This window comes from Pogoniulus pusillus, chromosome 14 (genome assembly GCF_015220805.1).
Source record: "Pogoniulus pusillus isolate bPogPus1 chromosome 14, bPogPus1.pri, whole genome shotgun sequence".
Taxonomy (NCBI): domain Eukaryota; kingdom Metazoa; phylum Chordata; class Aves; order Piciformes; family Lybiidae; genus Pogoniulus; species Pogoniulus pusillus.
Genome location: NC_087277.1, coordinates 27,923,333 through 27,941,585, shown reverse-complemented (window position 1 = coordinate 27,941,585; position 18,253 = coordinate 27,923,333). Strand labels below are relative to the sequence as shown.

Sequence of the window (18,253 nt, the reverse complement as noted above, 5' to 3'; positions counted from 1 at the left end):
AAGAGGACTGCACAAGAGAGAGTGTGCTAGTTTGAAGCTAGCTGGAATATTCTGGTGAGAAGAATTAGATGCTAGGCTGTGACAAGGAAACAAAGGTGATGTCTGCTGCACTCATAGGCTTGCTGAGATGGATAAGAACAAGAACACAAAGACAGATAACAGAGTTGCTCTCTCTGGCTGCCTCCCTTCTCTCTTTAACCTACTGTCTAATCCTTCTGCTTCTTAATCCCCCTGGCCAATTCTCCAAGCTCACCTTGAGCATAAAGCAAAGTCTGGGATAAGGTAGAGGGGTGGAAAGGAGGTTGGAAGCCCCTCCTGGGGACTCTGCTTTCTGGCAGGGCTGCTGTGTTTGTGTATTGCTTTTCACTTGTCTCTTTCTGTCTATGGCTGTATCTATTGTAAATATCTTAATGTATCTTGTGCTAGGCTGTAAATATAAAGCTTCATTCCTTAATTTCCAGCTTGGCTAAATCGAGTCTGGGTGATTTTCTTAAAGGGTGGGGGGCAGGTAACTCCCAAACCATCACAGAGAGCAACGCAGTCAGACAAGGGCAGTCTTGTGGACAGGCATAAGGGTGCATTTGTAAGAAGACAGAGATGCTTTTGCAAAGAGATTTTGGTGCTAGAAGAGAGTTGCAACCTTCTTGAGCCCATCTGTGCCCTGGGGGGGGGGGGGGCAAAAAAAATAATAAAAAGAGCTATTTACATTCTTCACAAATAAACAGGACTGCATCAAAGAGAATGCTGGACCTACCACCAGTTGCTTCTCTTAACCTCCAGACCCTGGATTTCAGCTCAACAGGGTGACCTTATTCCTCCACAACTGAAGAATGGCTTCGTATCAAAACATATCCTAGTATGTTACAACAGCTGTAGGCATTATTAGGCTGCTCAAGGCAATCTGGGCTTTATAAAAGAGCTTCCCACAGGCACTGATCCAAAGCCTGTTGAAGTTAATGGAACTCCTTCTTCTGACTTCAGTGGGATAGAGAGGAGGCTTTGCAGCCATCCCACAGAGGCTCCTATACGACTGACACAAGTTTAAAGGAGACTGCAGAGAGGGTCAACAGACCACAGAAGAGCTTCCACCAGAAGAAGGGCTGAGGTATTGGATATGTGGCATATAGACCACTTCAGACATGTGATGGAAGCAGTTCTGAATTTAGAACCCATGCTGGGCAACAGGTGATGACATTGCTGTCTACAGCTACCTGATGGGAGACTGTAGCCAGGTGGGGTTGGGCTCCTCTGCCAGGCAACCAGCAACAGAACAAGGGGACAGAGTCTCAAGTTGTGCCAGGGCAGGTCTAGGCTGGATGTTAGGAGGAAGTTGTTGGCAGAGAGAGTGATTGGCATTGGAATGGGCTGCCCAGGGAGGTGGTGGAGTCACCCTCCCTGGAGGTGTGCAAGAAAAGCCTGGATGAGGCACTTAGTGCCATGGTCTGGTTGATTGGCCAGGGCTGGGTGCTAGGTTGGACTGGCTGATCTTGGAGCTCTCTTCCAACCTGGTTAATTCTATGATTCCTCTGGGCAGACAGGCATGGGCCAACATGGACCTACTGTGCTGCTATACAGGCACCCCTAGAACTAACTCAGGGTTGTTGCTTCCCTTTTAGCAACTGTGAGTAGGAAGTGGCAGTGCTCTTCCAGTATGCAGTATCACAGCAGGAGGAGAGTCCTCTCCATCTTCTTTTTTTTTGGGGGGGTCTAAATCATAGAATGGCTTTGGTTGGAAAAGACCTTTAAGGTCATCTAGCCCAACCATTCTCTAACTCTACCAAGGCTGGTGCTAAACCATGTCCCTCAGCACCACATAAAGTCATAGAACTGTCAGGGCTGGAAGGGACCTCCAGGATCATTCAGTTCCAGCCCTGCTGCTTTGGGCAGAGACAACTCACACTAGATCAGGTTGCCCAGAAGCACATCCAACCTGGCCTTAAAAACTTCCAGGGATGAGGCTTCCACCACCTCCCTGGGCAACCTGTGCCAGTATCTCATCATTCTCATGCTGAACAGCTTCTTCCAAACATCCAATCTGAATCTACTCACTTCTAGCTCTGTTCCATTCCCCCCAGTCCTATCACTGCCTGACAGCCTAAACAGTCCCTCCCCAGCTTTCTTGTAGCCCTCCTTCAGACACCAAAAAGGCTACAACAAGGTCTCCTTGGAGCCTTCTCCTCTCCAGACTGTACAGCCCCAACTCTCTCAGCCTGCCCTCAGAGGAGATGAGCTCCATCCTCGTGGCCTTTCCCTGGACACATTCCAACATCTCTGTCTTTTAGGCACCTCCAGGGAGGGGAATTCACCCCACCCCACCAGTGATTGAGAACCCATTCAGTGAAGAACTTCCTTCTAATGGCTAACTAACCTAAACCTCACCCTGAGGCAAAACCAGGCCATTTCTTCTTGTCCCAAGTTGCACCTGAGAAAGATGAAAGAGAGACACCAAAAGTTTCCCTTCAGTTGTTCACTTACCTACCTACCAGCCAGACATTTGGCATGCCTGAAGGAGAGCCATGGCTTTGTTTGAGTTGCTTGTTTTACTAAGTAACAAAGGCAGCTTTGCTTTCTGAGGACTACATTTGTGGCTCAACAATTATCTTTTCCATGAGTGCACCAGCTGAGGTCTGCATGGAAAACACAGGCAAAAGGATGTCATTAAAATGAAGTCCCAAGGACCTTACAAATGATTCACAGTGGTCTTGTCCTAATTGAAACTGGATGTGCAAACAAACAGGCCTGCAGTTTTGCTAGCATAAGATTGAGTATTTATGAGTTCTGGCAACCTAGCCCTTGTGAGGAAAAAAAAGAGTAGCACATGCAGCTGAGTTTTAAGATCCTAATCATGCAGGATAAGCTGCTTGATTTGGATTGAACTTTGCAGAGGCTGAAACAAGCATTTGGACTTAAAGATTCCTATTCTGTTAACTTGGGGGGGGAGGGGAAACCCCACACCTCTATTTGAGAATGTGACCATGCCCCCACTACTGGAATCATAGAATCACAGCATTTCTTAGGTTGGAAAAGACCTCCAAGCTCATTGAGTCCAATCGTGAGTTTCACACTGCTAAGTCCTTGACCAAACCAAATCTCCCAGCACAGTGATGAGATCACTGTGAATTGCTATGGTTGCAAAAGACCACCAGGATCAGCCAGTCCAACCTTCATCCCAGCAGCCTTCATCACTAGACCATAGCCTCAAGCACCACATCCACTCTCCTTTTAAACCCTTCCAGGGATGGCAACTCCACCACCTCCCTGGGCAGCCTGTTCCAGTGCCTGACCATCTGCTTGGTAATGAACTTCCTCCCAACATCCAACCTAAACCTCCTCTGATGGAACTTGAGGCCATTTCTTCTTGTCCTACATTAGTAACTGGGGAGAAGAGACCAGCTCCAGCCTCACTGCAACCTCCTTTTAGGTAGTTGTAGAGGGCAATAAGGTCCCTCTCAGCCTCCTCTTCTCCAGACTAAACATCCCCAGCTCCCTCAGCTGCTCCTCATAGCTCCTGTTTGCCAGAGCTCTCCCCAGCCTCATCACCCTTCTCTGCACCTGCTCCAGCACCTCAATGTCCCTCCTGTGCTGTGGTGAGCAAAACCAGGCACAGTACTTGAGGTGTGGTCTGACAAGTGCCAAGTACAGGGGCATGGTCACCTCCCTTCTCCTGCTGGTCACACCATTGCTGGTACAGTGATACCATTCTGGTTCTGAATCATAGAATCACTTTGGTTGGAAGAGACTTTAAAGATCATCGAGTCCAAACAATGATTTTAATGAAGTAATCATTCAACATACAAAATCTTCTGCCCTGAGTAAGCCATGATGCTGCCTTGGGTCCCACTTTGCCTGCTCTGGGTGCCATTATGCACACTGTTGCTTTTAGGTAAGGAAAACCATCACAGAGTGATGGAATGGCTCAGGCTGGAAGAGACCTCACAGATCATCTACTTCAACCTCCCTGCCATGGGGAGGGACATTTCTCAACTAGATTTGGTTGCCCAAGGCCTCATCCCATATGGACTTAAACACACCCAGAAAGGAGTTATCCACAACCTCTGTGGGCAGCCTATTACAGAGTCTCACCACCCTCATACAGAACAACTCCTTCCTAAGCTCCAGTCTAACCCTGCTCTCCCTCAGCTTCAAACCATTCCCCCTTGTCCTGTCTCTGGGCACCCTTAGGAAAGGTTCCTATGCAGCCTTCTTGGAGGATCCCTTCAGGTACTGGAAGGCAGCTCTAAGGTCCCCCTGGAGTCTTCTCCAGGCTGAACACCACCAGCTCCCTCAGCCTATCCTCACAGCAGAGGTGTTCCAGCCCTTGGATCATCTTTGTGACCCTCCTCTGGATTCACTCCAGCAGCTCTGCTCCTTATTGCTGGGGACACCAGAACTGGAGGCAGGATTGGAGTTGAGTTCTCAGCAGAGCAAAGGGGCAGAATCCTCTCTTGCCCTGCTGCCCACACTCCTCTGGCTGCAGCTAGGTTGGACTGGATGAGCTTGGAGGTCTCTGCCAACCTGGTTGATTCTATGAGGCACCCCTCTGGTTATTTCCCCTAGTCTGACCTGTCTGTGAGGGAGGAAGCCCTGCACCTACTGTCCTGAGCTGAGGACACCACAGCAGGCAGTGTAAGAACTCAAGAGAAACATCTAGGACTAAATACTAAATCACTTCTGGGCCAGATCCCTTCAGGGATCTGCCTAAATTAAGTTCTGACTCTAACCCTCAAGGACAAATCTTGTCCCAATTTCAAGGAACACCAAACCTCCTCTGCACTCCAGTGTGCTCTGGAAGGGACAGTGTCAGCTGTCCAGCCCTGGCTGAGGAAATAGCTCCTCTGCAGTGGTGCATTGCACTATGAATCCCACTGTGCTAATAGTGGGCACAAGGCCATCACCTCCAAAAAACATCTGGAGTTCACTGCACTGTCCCTTCTTCAAGCACATCAACACCAGCTTACCATCTCAGGAATCCTCTGCTTCTCCTTCCAAAGGTCTCCCAGGGTGCAGATCAGGACCAAAACATATCACACAAAGACTGCAACTGGCACCTCTCTTTTGTTTGGCACTCTACAGGCCACTCTGAAGCAGGCAACTGCTTTAATGCTAACCTGCCAGGCTGCTGGACACCTGGCAGCCAGATGGGCAGAGGAAGGTGTGCCCAGAGCTCCAGATGCTGGTAAGGGAGGGTGGAGGACTCACTTGGGCTCAAGACTCAAGGTCTCTAGCCAGTGCTCAGCTCTGCCATAGTCTCTCTTCCAGGAAGATGCAGGCTGTTGTAGAGCTGGTATTTAACTTAACCCTAGTAAAAGGCTTCAGTAGACATATCCAGCACCTCTAACCCACCAGTAAGGAGAGCTGGGGACTTCAGAGTGGAGAAGCCTTGTGGTGGATGAAGATAATCAATGCCTCACACACAAGGGGACACAGTCTCAAGTTGTGCCAGAGTAGGTCTAGGCTGGATATTAGGAAGAAGTTCTTCACAGAGAGAGTGATTGGCATTGGAATGGGCTGCCCAAGGAGGTGGTGGAGTGGCCGTGCCTGGGGGTCTTCAAGCAAAGCCTGGCTGAGGCACTTAGTGCCATGGTCTAGTTGATTGGCTAAGGCTGGGTGCTAGGTTGGACTGGATGATCTTGGAGGTCTCTTCCAACCTGGTTGATTCTGTGATTCTAAGGAGCAAATACTACACTGCTCACAAAGTTCTCTAAGGGATGAGATGAAGGAAAGAACAAACCTCATCAGACAGGTGTTAATTGCCTCGTGCAGGCTCTGCTGTACAAAGACACTCAGGACTGGTGATACTGACTGTGAGATGCTGATTTTTAGGTAGTTGTGGTCTAAAAAGGAGTTGTTGTTCCTGCTCCTTTTTGTATAGTCCCTTTTACAGGAGGCTCAGGAGTTTATTCAGGGTTTTGGGTTTTTTTTGCAAATAAAAGCTTCTCTGGTAAGTGCTGGTAGAGAGTAGCTGAAGATGAGCCAGCAGTGTGCCCACGTGGCCAAGAGAGCCAATGGCATCCTGGCCTGCATCAGGAGCAGTGTGGCCAGCAGGACAAGGGAGGTTCTTCTGCCCCTGGACTCAGCACTGCTCAGGCCACACCTTGAGTGCTGTGTCCAGTTCTGGGCTCCTCAATTCAAGAGAGATGTTGAGATGCTGGAAGGTGTCCAGAGAAGGGCAACAAAGCTGGTGAGGGGCCTGGAACACAAACCCTATGAGGAGAGGCTGAGGGAGCTGGGGGTGTGCAGCCTGCAGAAGAGGAGGCTCAGGGCAGAGCTCATTGCTGGCTACAACGACATGAATGGAAGCTGTAGCCAGGTGGGGTTGTTCTCTTCTCCCAGTTGCAACCAGCAACAGAAGAAGGGGACACAGCCTCAACCTGTGCCAGGGGAGGTCTAGGCACAGCTGTTAGGAGGAAGTTCCTGGCAGAGAGAGTGATTGGCATTGGAATGGGCTGCCCAGGGAGGTGGTGGAGTCACCATCCCTGGAAGTGCTGAAGAAGGAGGCACTTAGTGCCATGGTCTGGGTGATTGGCCAGGGCTGGGTGCTAGCTTGGACTGGATGATCTTGGAGGTCTCTTCCAGCCTGGTTGATTCTATGATAGGAGAAGAACCTCTTAGGTTAGCAGCAATCTGGACTAACCTGTCACTTTGAGCTGCCACCACAAACCTCAGCTCTCTGCACAAGGTGATGCTGCAGAAAAGCTCCCCCGCAGGCGCTCTGTTCGTTGCCCCCACTCCTTGCTTCAGCACCCACGGCTGCAGCAGCCGCAGCAGCAGGTCTCCTTCTGCAGAACACTTTGCTCTCTCCGTAAGTAACTTCATCCGCGGAGCTGCCGGTACTGAGATCCACCCCCAACACAGCAGCTCCCGCGGCGTAGCGAAAAGGAGCAACACTTCTTCCCTGCGCTCCCCGAAGCTCCGAGCGGCTGCCTCTGGCTTGTTGGCTCCGCAGCCTGCCGCGCCCCAGCCGGAGCCGCCGCGGAGCTGTCCCGGGGCGCGGCCGGGGCTCGCCGCTGGGCGGTCAGATGCTGCCCCCTGTCTGGCTGCTCCTTCCCTGGCCCTGGACGAATTCAAGCGGGGAAACAGCTCCGGTTTTGCCTCTCCTTACGCGATCGCTCCGCCCTGAACTGGCAGGGAAGGCGTAAAATGATCAAACATGAAACAAGTTTCCTAATCCAAAAGCTGCCGTTGTCATTCCGGGGAGCCTTCCATCTATTGCTTTGGCCACAGCAAGCCCAAGCAGGGCTGCAGGCTGGGGACAGAGTGGCTGAGAGCAGCCAAGCAGAGAGGGACCTGGGGGTACTGGTGGATAGTAGCTGAAGATGAGGCAGCAGTGTGCCCAGGTGGCCAAGAGAGCCAATGGCATCCTGGGCTGCATCAGGAGCAGTGTGGCCAGTAGGACAAGGGAGGTTATTCTGCCCCTGGACTCAGCACTGCTCAGGCCACACCTTGAGTGCTGTGTCCAGTTCTGGGCTCCTCAATTCAAGAGAGATGTTGAGATGCTGGAAGGTGTCCAGAGAAGGGCAACAAAGCTGGTGAGGGGCCTGGAACACAAACCCTATGAGGAGAGGCTGAGGGAGCTGGGGGTGTGCAGCCTGCAGCAGAGGAGGCTCAGGGCAGAGCTCATTGCTGTCTACAACTACCTGAAGGGAGGCTGTAGCCAGGTGAGGTTGGTCTCTTCTCCCAGGCAAGCAGCACCAGAACACAGGGACACAGTCTCAAGTTGTGCCAGGGGAGGTCTAGGCTGGATATTAGGAGGAAGTTGTTGTCAGAGAGAGTGATTGGCATTGGAATGGGCAGCCCAGGGAGGTGGTGGAATCACTGTCCCTGGAGGTGTTAAAGAGAAGACTGGGTAGAGCACTTGGTGCCATGGTCTGGTTGACTGGCTAGGGCTGGGTGCTAGGTTGGCCTGGCTGAGCTTGGAGGACTCTTCCAACCTGGTTGATTCTATGATCCTCCCACCTTTCCCCCCCCTCATACCATGCATTATTCTCTTGCTTTACATTTTCCTGCATTTATTTGTTCTTTGGAATAGTTTCCCCCATAAGAAAATGCTTTTGGAGATTGAGAGCTGATGCACTTCCTGAGATTTCCCTGCCATGATGGAGAAAGTAATTTACAGAATCACAGAATTAACCAGGTTGGAAAAAACCTCAAGGACCGTGGACCTCAGCCTATCTCCTAACCCTTCTAATTAACTACATCATGGCACTACGTGCTGCATTCAGCCTCTTCTTAAACACTTAAATGTAATTTAGAGCTAGCCTTAAACTTTTCACTTGCTGAGAAGGATGGAAGAACTAATGGGAGCTATCAGAGATGCTGCCTGCCTAACCTGATAGGCAGAAAACGAGAACAAACACATCCTCATCCATAAGGAGAGGCAAAATTTAGTCTCTTCTCCCTTGCATCAGATGATAGAATAAGATAAAACAGCTTGAAAATGTGCCAAAGGAGGTTTACATTGGCTGTTTCTTTCCATAAAGCAAGAAACTGCCCACAAAGGTGGTTGACTCACCCTCCCTGAAGGTGTTCAAGGAACATATGGACGTGGCACTTTGGGATGTGGTTTAATGGCCACAGGGGTGTTAGGTTGATGGTTGGGCTTGATCTTAGGGGCCAACCAAAATGATTCTATGATAGAGATACAGGCCTTGGTCCTAGAAAAATATTGACACTCAATGTTAACAGTGTTCCAAATGACTTGCTCCAGAAGGATGTTTTTAAGCACAGAGAGTCAATCTTCTGAAGAGTAGTTGTCTGATTAAGGAAAGAGAGAGAAGAGATCAATTAATGGAAGGAGGAACTTGAGAAGGACATGGCTGCACAATGTGACCTTACTGTGACCTTTCAGTATCTGAAAGGGACCTACAAAAAAGATGGGGAAGGACTTTTTAGGCTCTCAGGGAGTGACAGAACTGGGGGAATGGAGCAAAGCTGGAGATGGGTAGGTTCAGGCTGGACGTGAGGAAGTTCTTCAGCATGAGAGTGGTGAGAGGCTGGAATGGGTTGCCCAGGGAGGTGGTTGAGGCTGCATGCCTGGAGGTGTTTAAGGCCAGGCTGGATGGGGCTCTGGCCAGTCTGATCTAGGGTAGGGTGTCCCTGGGCATAGCAGCAGGGTTGCAACTGGATGATCCCTTCCAACCCTGACTGATTCTTTGATTCTACATCAGGAAAAGCATTCCTGGGCACAAAATACTGTATGTCCTGCTCTGTGAAATGGAAACACTTGAGAATTCCAATTGAAAGCAAGGAAAATGCTTGGAGACAAAAGCCCATCTATTTTAACACTCTCTGAGGTCAGCTGAAAGGCAAAGGCCAAGCAATCTCAGGCTATAAAGCTGAGCTGAATCTGGAGAGGGGCGTTCTTGACACATGAGTCATTCAGCTTGTGCCAGCCACAGCACATCCACATTCAGGCTTGCAAGCTGGGTAAGCATTTCCAGAGAGACCCTGCTAGTAGCTGGACCAAAGATGTAAGAAACATCAAGCAGAAATGCCATTCAGATGCTGCTTTCAAGCAGTCATGTGGAGGAAATTCAAATGTCACAGGCACTTTGGAAAGCTTCAAAGCACAACTTCAAATGTTACAGCACAGCCCTTTCCTGACTTCAGTGTCTCAGTCCCTTCCCCTTCCTTCCAGAAGCCAAGGGAAGCATGCTGGGCAGCATGACAACAAACATAGCATCACAGGACCTTAGAGGTTGGAAGAGATCTCCAGAGACCATCAAGTCCAAAGCCCCTGCCAGAGCAGGATCACCCAGAGTGCTCTTATCTGTTTCAGAGAATAATAGAATGGTGAAAGTGGGAAGGGATCTCTGGAAATCATAAAGTCCAGCCTTCTGCCAAAGCAGGATCACCCAGAGAAGATCACATGGGAATGCATCCAGATGGGTCTTGAAAGTCTCAAGGGAAGGAGACTGCACATCCTCTCTGGGCAGCCTGCCTCAGGGCTCTGCTCTCCTCGTGTTGAGGTGGAACTTCCTGGGTTTCAATTTGTGTCTGCTGCTGCTTGTCCTGGCACAGGGCACCACTGAGGAGAGACTGGCTCCTTCTTGACACCCACATGTTTGTGGACATTAATAAGATCACAAGCCTTGAGCAACCTGTTCTAGTGGAGGGGGTGTCCCTACCTATGGTAAGGGGTTGGAACTGGATGATCTTTGAGGTCCCTTCCAACATAAATCATTCTATGATTCTATAGAATCACAGAAAGGTCTGGTTTGGAAGGGACCCTAAAGACCACTCAGCTCCACTCCTCACCATGGGCAAAGATATACCCACCAGACCAGGCCACATCCAACCTGGCTTTGAACACAGTTGTTAAGGATCACAGAATGCCAGATTGGAAGGGACCCCAAGAATCATCTGGTCCAACCTTTCTAGGTGATAGTGCAGGGTCCAGTACCCTGGCAAGATGAGGCTTCAAACTGTCCAGTGGAGAGGAATCCAACTCTTACCTTGGGATACGATTCCAACCTCTGACTGCTCTCATGGAGAAACAATTTCCTCTGGAGCCTAATTGGAACCTCCTCAGCAGTAGCTTGTCCCCATCACCCCTTGTCTTTTCCATGGGACTCCCTGTAAAAAGAGAGCCCCCATCCTCCTGGCAGCCACCCTTTATGAGCTGACCCATGGTAACAAGGTCTCCCTTGAGCCTTCTCTTGTCCAGGCTGGACAAAGAATCAACCAGGTTGGACAAAGAATCAACCAGGTTGGACAAAGAATCAACCAGGTTGGACAAAGAATCAACCAGGTTGGAAGAGACCTCCAAGATCAGTCAGCGCAACCTAGCACCCAGCCCTAGCCAGTCAACCAGACCATGGCACTAAGTGCCTCATCCAGGCTTTGCTTCAACACCTCCAGGCACAGCGACTCCACCACCTCCCTGGGCAGCCCATTCCAATGCCAATCACTCTCTCTGCCAACAACTTCCTCCTAACATCCAGCCTAGACCTCCCCTGGCACAGCTTGAGACTGTGTCCCCTCGTTCTATTGCTGGGTGCCTGAGCGAAGAGCCCAACCCCCCCTGGCTACAATGTCCCTTCAGGTAGCTGTAGACAGCAATGAGCTCTGCCCTGAGTCTCCTCTGCTGCAGGCTGCACACCCCCAGCTCCCTCAGCCTCTCCTCACAGGGTTTGTGCTCCAGATCCCTCCCCAGCTTTGTTGCCCTTCTCTGGACACCTTCCAGCACCTCAACATCTCTCTTGAACGGAGTAGCCCAGAACTGGACACAGCACTCAAGGTGTGGCCTGAGCAGTGCTGAGCACAGGGGCAGAATAACCTCCCTTGTCCTGCTGGCCACACTGCTCCTGATGCAGGCCAGGATGCCATTGGCTCTCTTGGCCACCTGGGCACACTGCTGGCTCATCTTCAGCTACTATCTATCAGTACCCCCAGGTCCCTTTCCTCCTGGCTGCTCTCAGCCACTCTGGCCCCAGCCTGTAGCACTGCTTGGGGTTGTTGTGGCCAAAGTGCAGAACCCTGCACTTGGCCTTGTGCAATCTCATCCCCTTGGCCTCTGCCCACCCATCCAGCCTAGCCAGGTCCCTCTGCAGGGCTCTCCTACCCTCCAACTGATCAACGCCTGCTCCTAGCCCCATGGAATCCCCTCCCAAGGACACAAGCAGTTAAATCCTCATGGCAGGTTAGTTTTACCGGCTTGGCAACTCCCCTGGTTCTTCTGAGGCTCAGGTGACACTTCACAGGGTGAAGCTATGGAATGGATAAACAGACAGGAGAAAAGCCTGGACCATGTTCTTGTTGCTGAGCAAGCTCCTAACAGGCAACAAGGGTGCAAGCAGATCCACTGTGCATGGAGCTCACAGGACAGAGCTTGCACTTGTGACTGCTCACACTTAGGTACAGAGGACTTAGAGGGGATTTGATGTTTATAAGTATCTGAGGGTTGGCCAGGAGTGGGGAACAGGCTCTGCTCACTGCTCCCTGGGATAGGACAAGGAGCAGTGGGTGTAAGTTGCAGCAAAAGAGGTTCTGCCTCAACACAAGGGGGAACTTCTTTACTGTAAGGGTCACAGAGCACTGGCACAGGCTGCCCAGAGAGGTTGTGGAGTCTCCTTCTCTGGAGCTTTCCAAGGCCTGTCTGGATGTGTTCCTCTGTGATCTGTGTTAGATAGGATTGCCCTGCTCTGGTAGGGGGGTTGGACTGGATGATCTCTTAGGGTCCCTTCCAACTCCTAACATCCTGTGAGCCTGTGCATGTCTGGTCTCTGCCACACTTAGAAAGACCTCAGGAGGAAAAGTAATCACTTATTGGGTCTGTCTGGGATGAAAGTCAGAATGAAAGCAAAACAACAAGAGGATTGCCTGACCTATTCTCTCAGGTGGCCAGCACCAGAACAAGAGGACACAGCCTCAAGCTATGCCAGGGGAAATTTAGGCTGGAGGTGAGGAGAAAGTTCTTCCCTGAGAGAGTCATTGGACACTGGAATGGGCTGCCCGGGGAGGTGGTGGAGTCGCCGTCCCTGGAGCTGTTCAAGGCAGGACTGGACGTGGCACTTGGTGCCATGGTCTGGCCTTGAGCTCTGTGGTAAAGGGTTGGACTTGATGATCTGTGAGGTCTCTTCCAACCTTGGTGACACTGTGACATTGGCTCTTTGGCTCCCACACGAACCCCAGGTGTGAAGCCAGTGCTGACACAAGGCTGAAATGCTTTTTGCTTGTTAATCCTTAACCATTTGCTCTTTCTAAACCCGGGCAACGCTTCCAGAGCAGCAGTGTGCTTCAAAAATGACCCACAAGGAGGAGCTCAGCTTACGGATAGAATCACAGCATCGTCCTGGCTGGAAGGGACCTCCAAAGGTCACCCAGTCCAAACCCCCCCCTGCAGTTAGCTCAACTAGATCAGGTTGCCCAGAGCCCTGTCGAGCCTCACCTGCAGTATCTCCCTCTGTGATCTGTCCTGGCAGAGGGATTGGACTCGATGATCTCTTTGTGTCCCTTCCAACCCCTAACATCCTATGATCCCTTGATCTCCAATCACCTGTCCCAGTGTTCCACCAGCCTCATAGCAAAGAGCCTGTTCCCAATTAGATTTAGATCAATTTAAATCTGGTTTTATTTAACCTACATTTATTTATTTCAATTTATTCATTGGATTTATTTAACCTAAATTTAGTTGAGATTAATCTAAACCTGCTCTTCCCTGGTTTGAAGCCATTGTCCTCGTCCTGTCCCTGCAGAGCTTTGCAAACAGTGTCTCTGCAGCTTCCTTGTAGCCCTCTTCAGGTACTGGCAGGCTGCTATGAGGTCTCCCCAGAGCCTTCTCTTCTCCAGGCTGAACACCCCCAGCTCCCTCAGCCTCTCCTCACAGCAGAGGTGCTCCAACCCCTTGATCATTTTCCTGGACCTGCTCCATCAGGTCCATGTCTATGCTTTGTTGAGGGCTCCAGACCCGGATGCAGTACTCTGAGATCTCAGCAGAATCACCTTTCAAGGTCTGCTGTTCACACATCTTTTGATGCAGCCCAGGTGCAGGGTTCTGCACCTGGGAAGGAATAATAAACTGCACCAGTCCAGGCTGGGAGGTGACTGCTGGAGAGCAGCCCTGTGGAGAGGGAGCTGGGAGTGCTGGTGGAGAACATCCATGGCACAGCAATGTGCCCTGCTGGCTAAGGAGGCCAATGGGATCCTGAGGGACATTAAGAGGAGTGTGGCCAGCAGATCCAGGGAGGTTTATCCTCTGCCTGTACTCTGTCCTGGTGAGACCTCAACTGGAATATTGCACCCAGTTCTGGGCTCCCCAGTTCAGGGATCTACTAGAGAGAGTCCAAGAGAGTGCTATAAAGATGATGATGGGGCTGGAGCACTGCCCTGTGAGGAGAGGCTGAGGGACCTGGGGCTTTTTGGTTTGGTAAAGAGAAGACTTAGAAGGGATTTAATTAATGGTTATAAATATCTGAGGGCTGGAGGTCGAGAGGGAGGGGACAAACTCTTCTCAGTTGTGCCCTGAGATAGGACAAGGGGCAATGGGTATAAACTACAAGACAGGAGGTTCCACCTCAACACAAGGAAGAACTCCTTCACTGTAAGGGTCCCAGAGCACTGGAACAGGCTGCCCAGAGAGGCTAAGGAGTCTCTTTCTCTGGGGAGTTTCAACCCCTGCCTGGATGTGTTCCTCTGTGACCTGAACTAGAGTGTATGATGCTGCTGTAGCAGGAGGGTTGGACTCAACCTATGAAGGTCCCTTCCAACTCCTAACATCCTGTGATCCTAGGGCAAGACCTCCACCCAGCTAAAGTACCACACAAAGGTGCTCAGCCTAAGCAAGGAGGCCCAGCAAGCACCCATGGAGGGATGCCAGAGGGAGCATCAAGCCTAATCCTATGTAACCGGGGGGCCACCAGGCCCCCCGGCCTTTGATCCCCTCCACCATTCACCCAGTGTGCACCATGGGCACTCACCAGCGATGCCAGGAGGAGGATCCCTCTGCCCAGTTGGGCAAGCTTGAGGCTTCTGCCTTTCCTGAGGCCCATTATAAAGGGGAGTGGGCAGGGAGGGCAAAGTGGCCACACCTGGGGTGGGAGGAGACTCCAACAGAGCCCAGGTGCTCTGGGTTTGGGGGGAAAAGGGCAGATGTGATGCTCCCTGGAAAGGAGGAGGTTCAGGTGAGGGCTTATTGCTCTACAGCTAACTGAAAGGAGGTTGCAGCCAGGTGGGGTTGGTCTTTTCTGCCAGGCAACCAGGGACAGAACAAGAGAACAGGACACAGCCTCAAGCTGCACCAGTGCAGGTTTAGGCTGGATGTTAGGAAGGAGTTCTTGACAGAGAGAGTGATTGGCATTGGAATGGGCTGCCCAGGGAGGTGGTGGAGTCACCATCCCTGGAGGTGTTTAAGAGGAGGCTGGATGAGGCACTTAGTGCCGTGGTTTAGTTGATTAGAAGGTGTTAGGTGATAAAGTTAGACTCAATGATCTTGAAGGTCTTTTCCAAGCTGGTTAATTCTGTGATTTCAGTGTGATCTGGTACAGATGGTCCTGCTCTGGCAGAGGGGTTGGACTCGATGATCTTTCCCCTAATGTTATCCCCTAACATTCTGTGACTCTGCAATGTGATTGACCTCCTGGGCTGCAAGCTCACACTGTCTGCTCATGTCCAGCTTCTCACCCATCAGCACCCCAAAGTCATTCATACACCCCAAATAATCAGGTGGTGACCTCAGTTGTAGTGTCTACAACCACCTGAAGGGAGGCTGTAGCCAGGTGGGGTTGGGCTCTGCTGCCAGGCAACCAGCAACAGAAGAAGGGGACACAGTCTCAAGCTGTGCCAGGGGAGGTCTAGGCTGGATGTTAGGAGGAAGTTGTTGGCAGAGAGAGTGATTGGCATTGGAATGGGCTGCCCAGGGAGGTGGTGGAGTTGCTGTGCCTGGAGGTGTTGAAGCAAAGCCTGGGTGAGGCACTTAGTGCCATGGTCTGGTTGACTGGGTAGGGCTGAGTGCTAGGTTGGACTGGCTGAGCTTGGAGGTCTCTTCCAACCCTGGTTGATTCTATGAACAAAACCAGACTCCCAGTTGCTGGTTAGCCCTTACCTAGGCTAAACAGCTTGGTGAATAATCACTGCTTGATAAAAGATGAAGCTGGTTTCTTTCAGCTAAACTCCCATCAGAAGAAAGATTCACCACCTAGGGGATGTTTGCCTGATTACATTATCCCACCCTTTTTTCCCTCCTAATTATGTGGAGAGCAGATGTTTTGTGCCTAAAAATATAACCCAAAGAGAGGAAACATCAAAGACTGCCTACCAGAGGAGCCTACAAGATCAAATAAAAGGACCTAACTAATTGAATAAAGCAATCACTGGATTATTGTAGCCTGATTTGGGTTTGGTTGGGGCTTTTTTTTCTCTTAAACTCCATTAATTAGGAGTCAAACATACTTTGCCCAGACAGGAAGAGTGATTAAGTGAAATTGGTTGTCTGGGGACTACTGGATGATACTGAAAGGTTAACAGCAAAGGTCAGTAGAAGGTTTTACATAGCAAACCAAAGCTCCTGCACTGCAGTTACCACAGGATTTTGTATTTTTAATGTGCTGTGCTAATTTCAGTGTAAGCCACATAGTTTGGTTTAGGTTTAGCTTGCAGTGCCTTGGTAATAGCCTCATTGGTGGCTTATGGCTGTGAAATCCTGAAGCAGAAGTGACACACTGAGAAAGATGGGCAAGTGTGCCAAGTGCCTGCTATCTTCTGGCTTCTCCTGCCCATCATGAAGGTCCAAGCCAACTTCACCAAGCTCAACAAGACTAAGTGCAAGTGGGTCAGGGTGATCCCAAGCACAAATCCAGGCCGAGGAGTGGCTGAGAACAGTGTGGAGAAGGACTTGGTGACAGACTCCCCATGAACCAGCAATGGTTGCTGGCAGCCCAGCAGGCAGCTGTGTGCTGGCTGCATCCAAAGGAGGGAGAGAAGCAGAACAGGGAGGGGATTCTGCTCCTCTGCTCTGCTGAGACCACACCTGCAGCACTGCCTCCAGTTCTGGTGCTCCCAGCATAAGAGGGACATGGAGCTGCTGGAATGGGTCCAGAGGAGGCCACAAAGGTGATCAGAGAGCTGGAGAACCTCCCCTATGGGGACAGGCTAAGACAGTTGGGGCTGTTCAGCATGGAGAAGAGAAGGCTTCGGGGAGACTTTAGAGCAGCCTTTCATTACCTGAAGGGGGCTACAGGAAAGCTAAGGAGGGACTTTTCACAAGAACTTATAGTGATAGGATGAGAGGGAATGGACTGAAGCTTGAAGAGGGCAGATTGAGACTGGAGATTAGGAGGAAACGGTTTGCAGCGAGGGTAGTGAGACTCTGGCACAGGTTGCCCAGGGAGGCTGTGGCTGCCCCCTCCTGGGAGGTGTTCAAGGCCAGGGAAGCTGGTCTAGTGGAAGGTGTCCCTGCCCATGGCAGAGGGGGTTGGAACTGATGTCTAAGGTCGCTTCCAACCTAAACCATTTGCTAGTCCTATGAATCCTATGCTAAAAACATTGGGGTTTTGTCTCTGAAGCTGTCACTGGTAGGCAACACACAACACTCCCAGCTTTGCAAACTCTGCCATCAGGTGATTTATTTCTCTCAAGCTAGCAAGTGACTCAGTTGTCTCTGATGGACTGGATGATCTTGGAGGTCTCTTCCAACCTAGGTGATTCTATGACTCTTTTTCTCCTCTTCACTGAGGTACTTACTGCCACAGCAAGATAAAAGGAGCAAGGCACTGGTTTAGAACAAGCATAGTCTTTGGTTGCAAGAGTTCCCTGCATCCATACATTTGTCTTGATGTCTTGCATCTCTGCTTTCATGCTTGCACAAAAGATAAAGTAAGGAAAATAAGAGGAAACCAAACTCAAACCAGCAGCACCTGTGCTTCAGTAAGCTTGCATTTTTGTTTAAGGAGCAGCTTTTGGGGTCTTCAGCTTCGGGATTCAGCTGTTTCTGATCTCACATGCAGCCTGTAAGGGCTTGGTTTGTTTCTTTGTCCTGAGTAAGCCACGCCACCAGCTCTGACACAGAGAGCAGCCCTAAGGACAGGGACTTGGGGTGCTGCTGGACCAGAAGCTCAACATGAGCCAGCAGTTTGCACTTGCAGCCCAGAGGGACAACCTGATCCTGGGCTGCAACAGGAGAAGTGTGGCCAGCAGGACCAGGGAGGTGATTCTCCCTCTCTACTCCACTCTGCTGAGACCCCACCTGGAGTACTGCATCCAGTTCTGGAGCCCCCATTACAAGAGGGCAGTGGAGATGCTGGAGTGTGTCCAGAGAAGGGCCACTGGGATGCTCAGAGGACTGCAGCAGCTCTGCTGTGAGCACAGACTGAAAGAGTTGGGGCTGTGCAGGCTGGAGCACAGGAGGCTCCCAGATGACCTTCTTGTGGCCTTCCAGGATCTGAAGGGGGCTACAGAAAGCTGGGGAAGGATTTTTCAGGATATCAGGGAATGACAGGACTGGGAGGAATGGAGCAAAGCTGGAGATGGGTAGGTTCAGGCTGGAGATGAGGAAGTTGTTGAGCATGAGAGTGGTGAGAGGCTGGAGGTGGCTGAGGCCCCATCCCTGGAGGTGTTTAAGGCCAGGCTGGATGAGGCTCTGGCTAGGCTGCTCTATGGTAGGGTGTCCCTGGGCATGGCAGGGGGTTGGAACTGGCTGATCCTTGTGGTCCCTTCCAACCCTGACTGATTCTATGATACAAAACCATTCTCTTCATAGTTATCTTTGACATCATTAGAGTCTCCTGTGCTGCCTCCTTCCTGTGATGACACATGTCTA

The 18,253-nt window shown here is 50.9% G+C and overlaps 1 long non-coding RNA gene across 1 annotated transcript; it reads right to left on the bottom strand.

Moving 5' to 3' along the window:
• Positions 1-6,640: 6,640 nt before the first annotated feature.
• LOC135181111 (uncharacterized) lies at positions 6,641-14,452 on the bottom strand. Its single transcript, XR_010304730.1, has 3 exons — positions 14,418-14,452; positions 11,653-11,709; positions 6,641-7,054 (listed from the first exon to the last, which is right to left on the bottom strand). It is a non-coding gene; the product is annotated as an uncharacterized LOC135181111 (long non-coding RNA).
• Between the last annotated feature and the right edge of the window lie 3,801 nt (positions 14,453-18,253).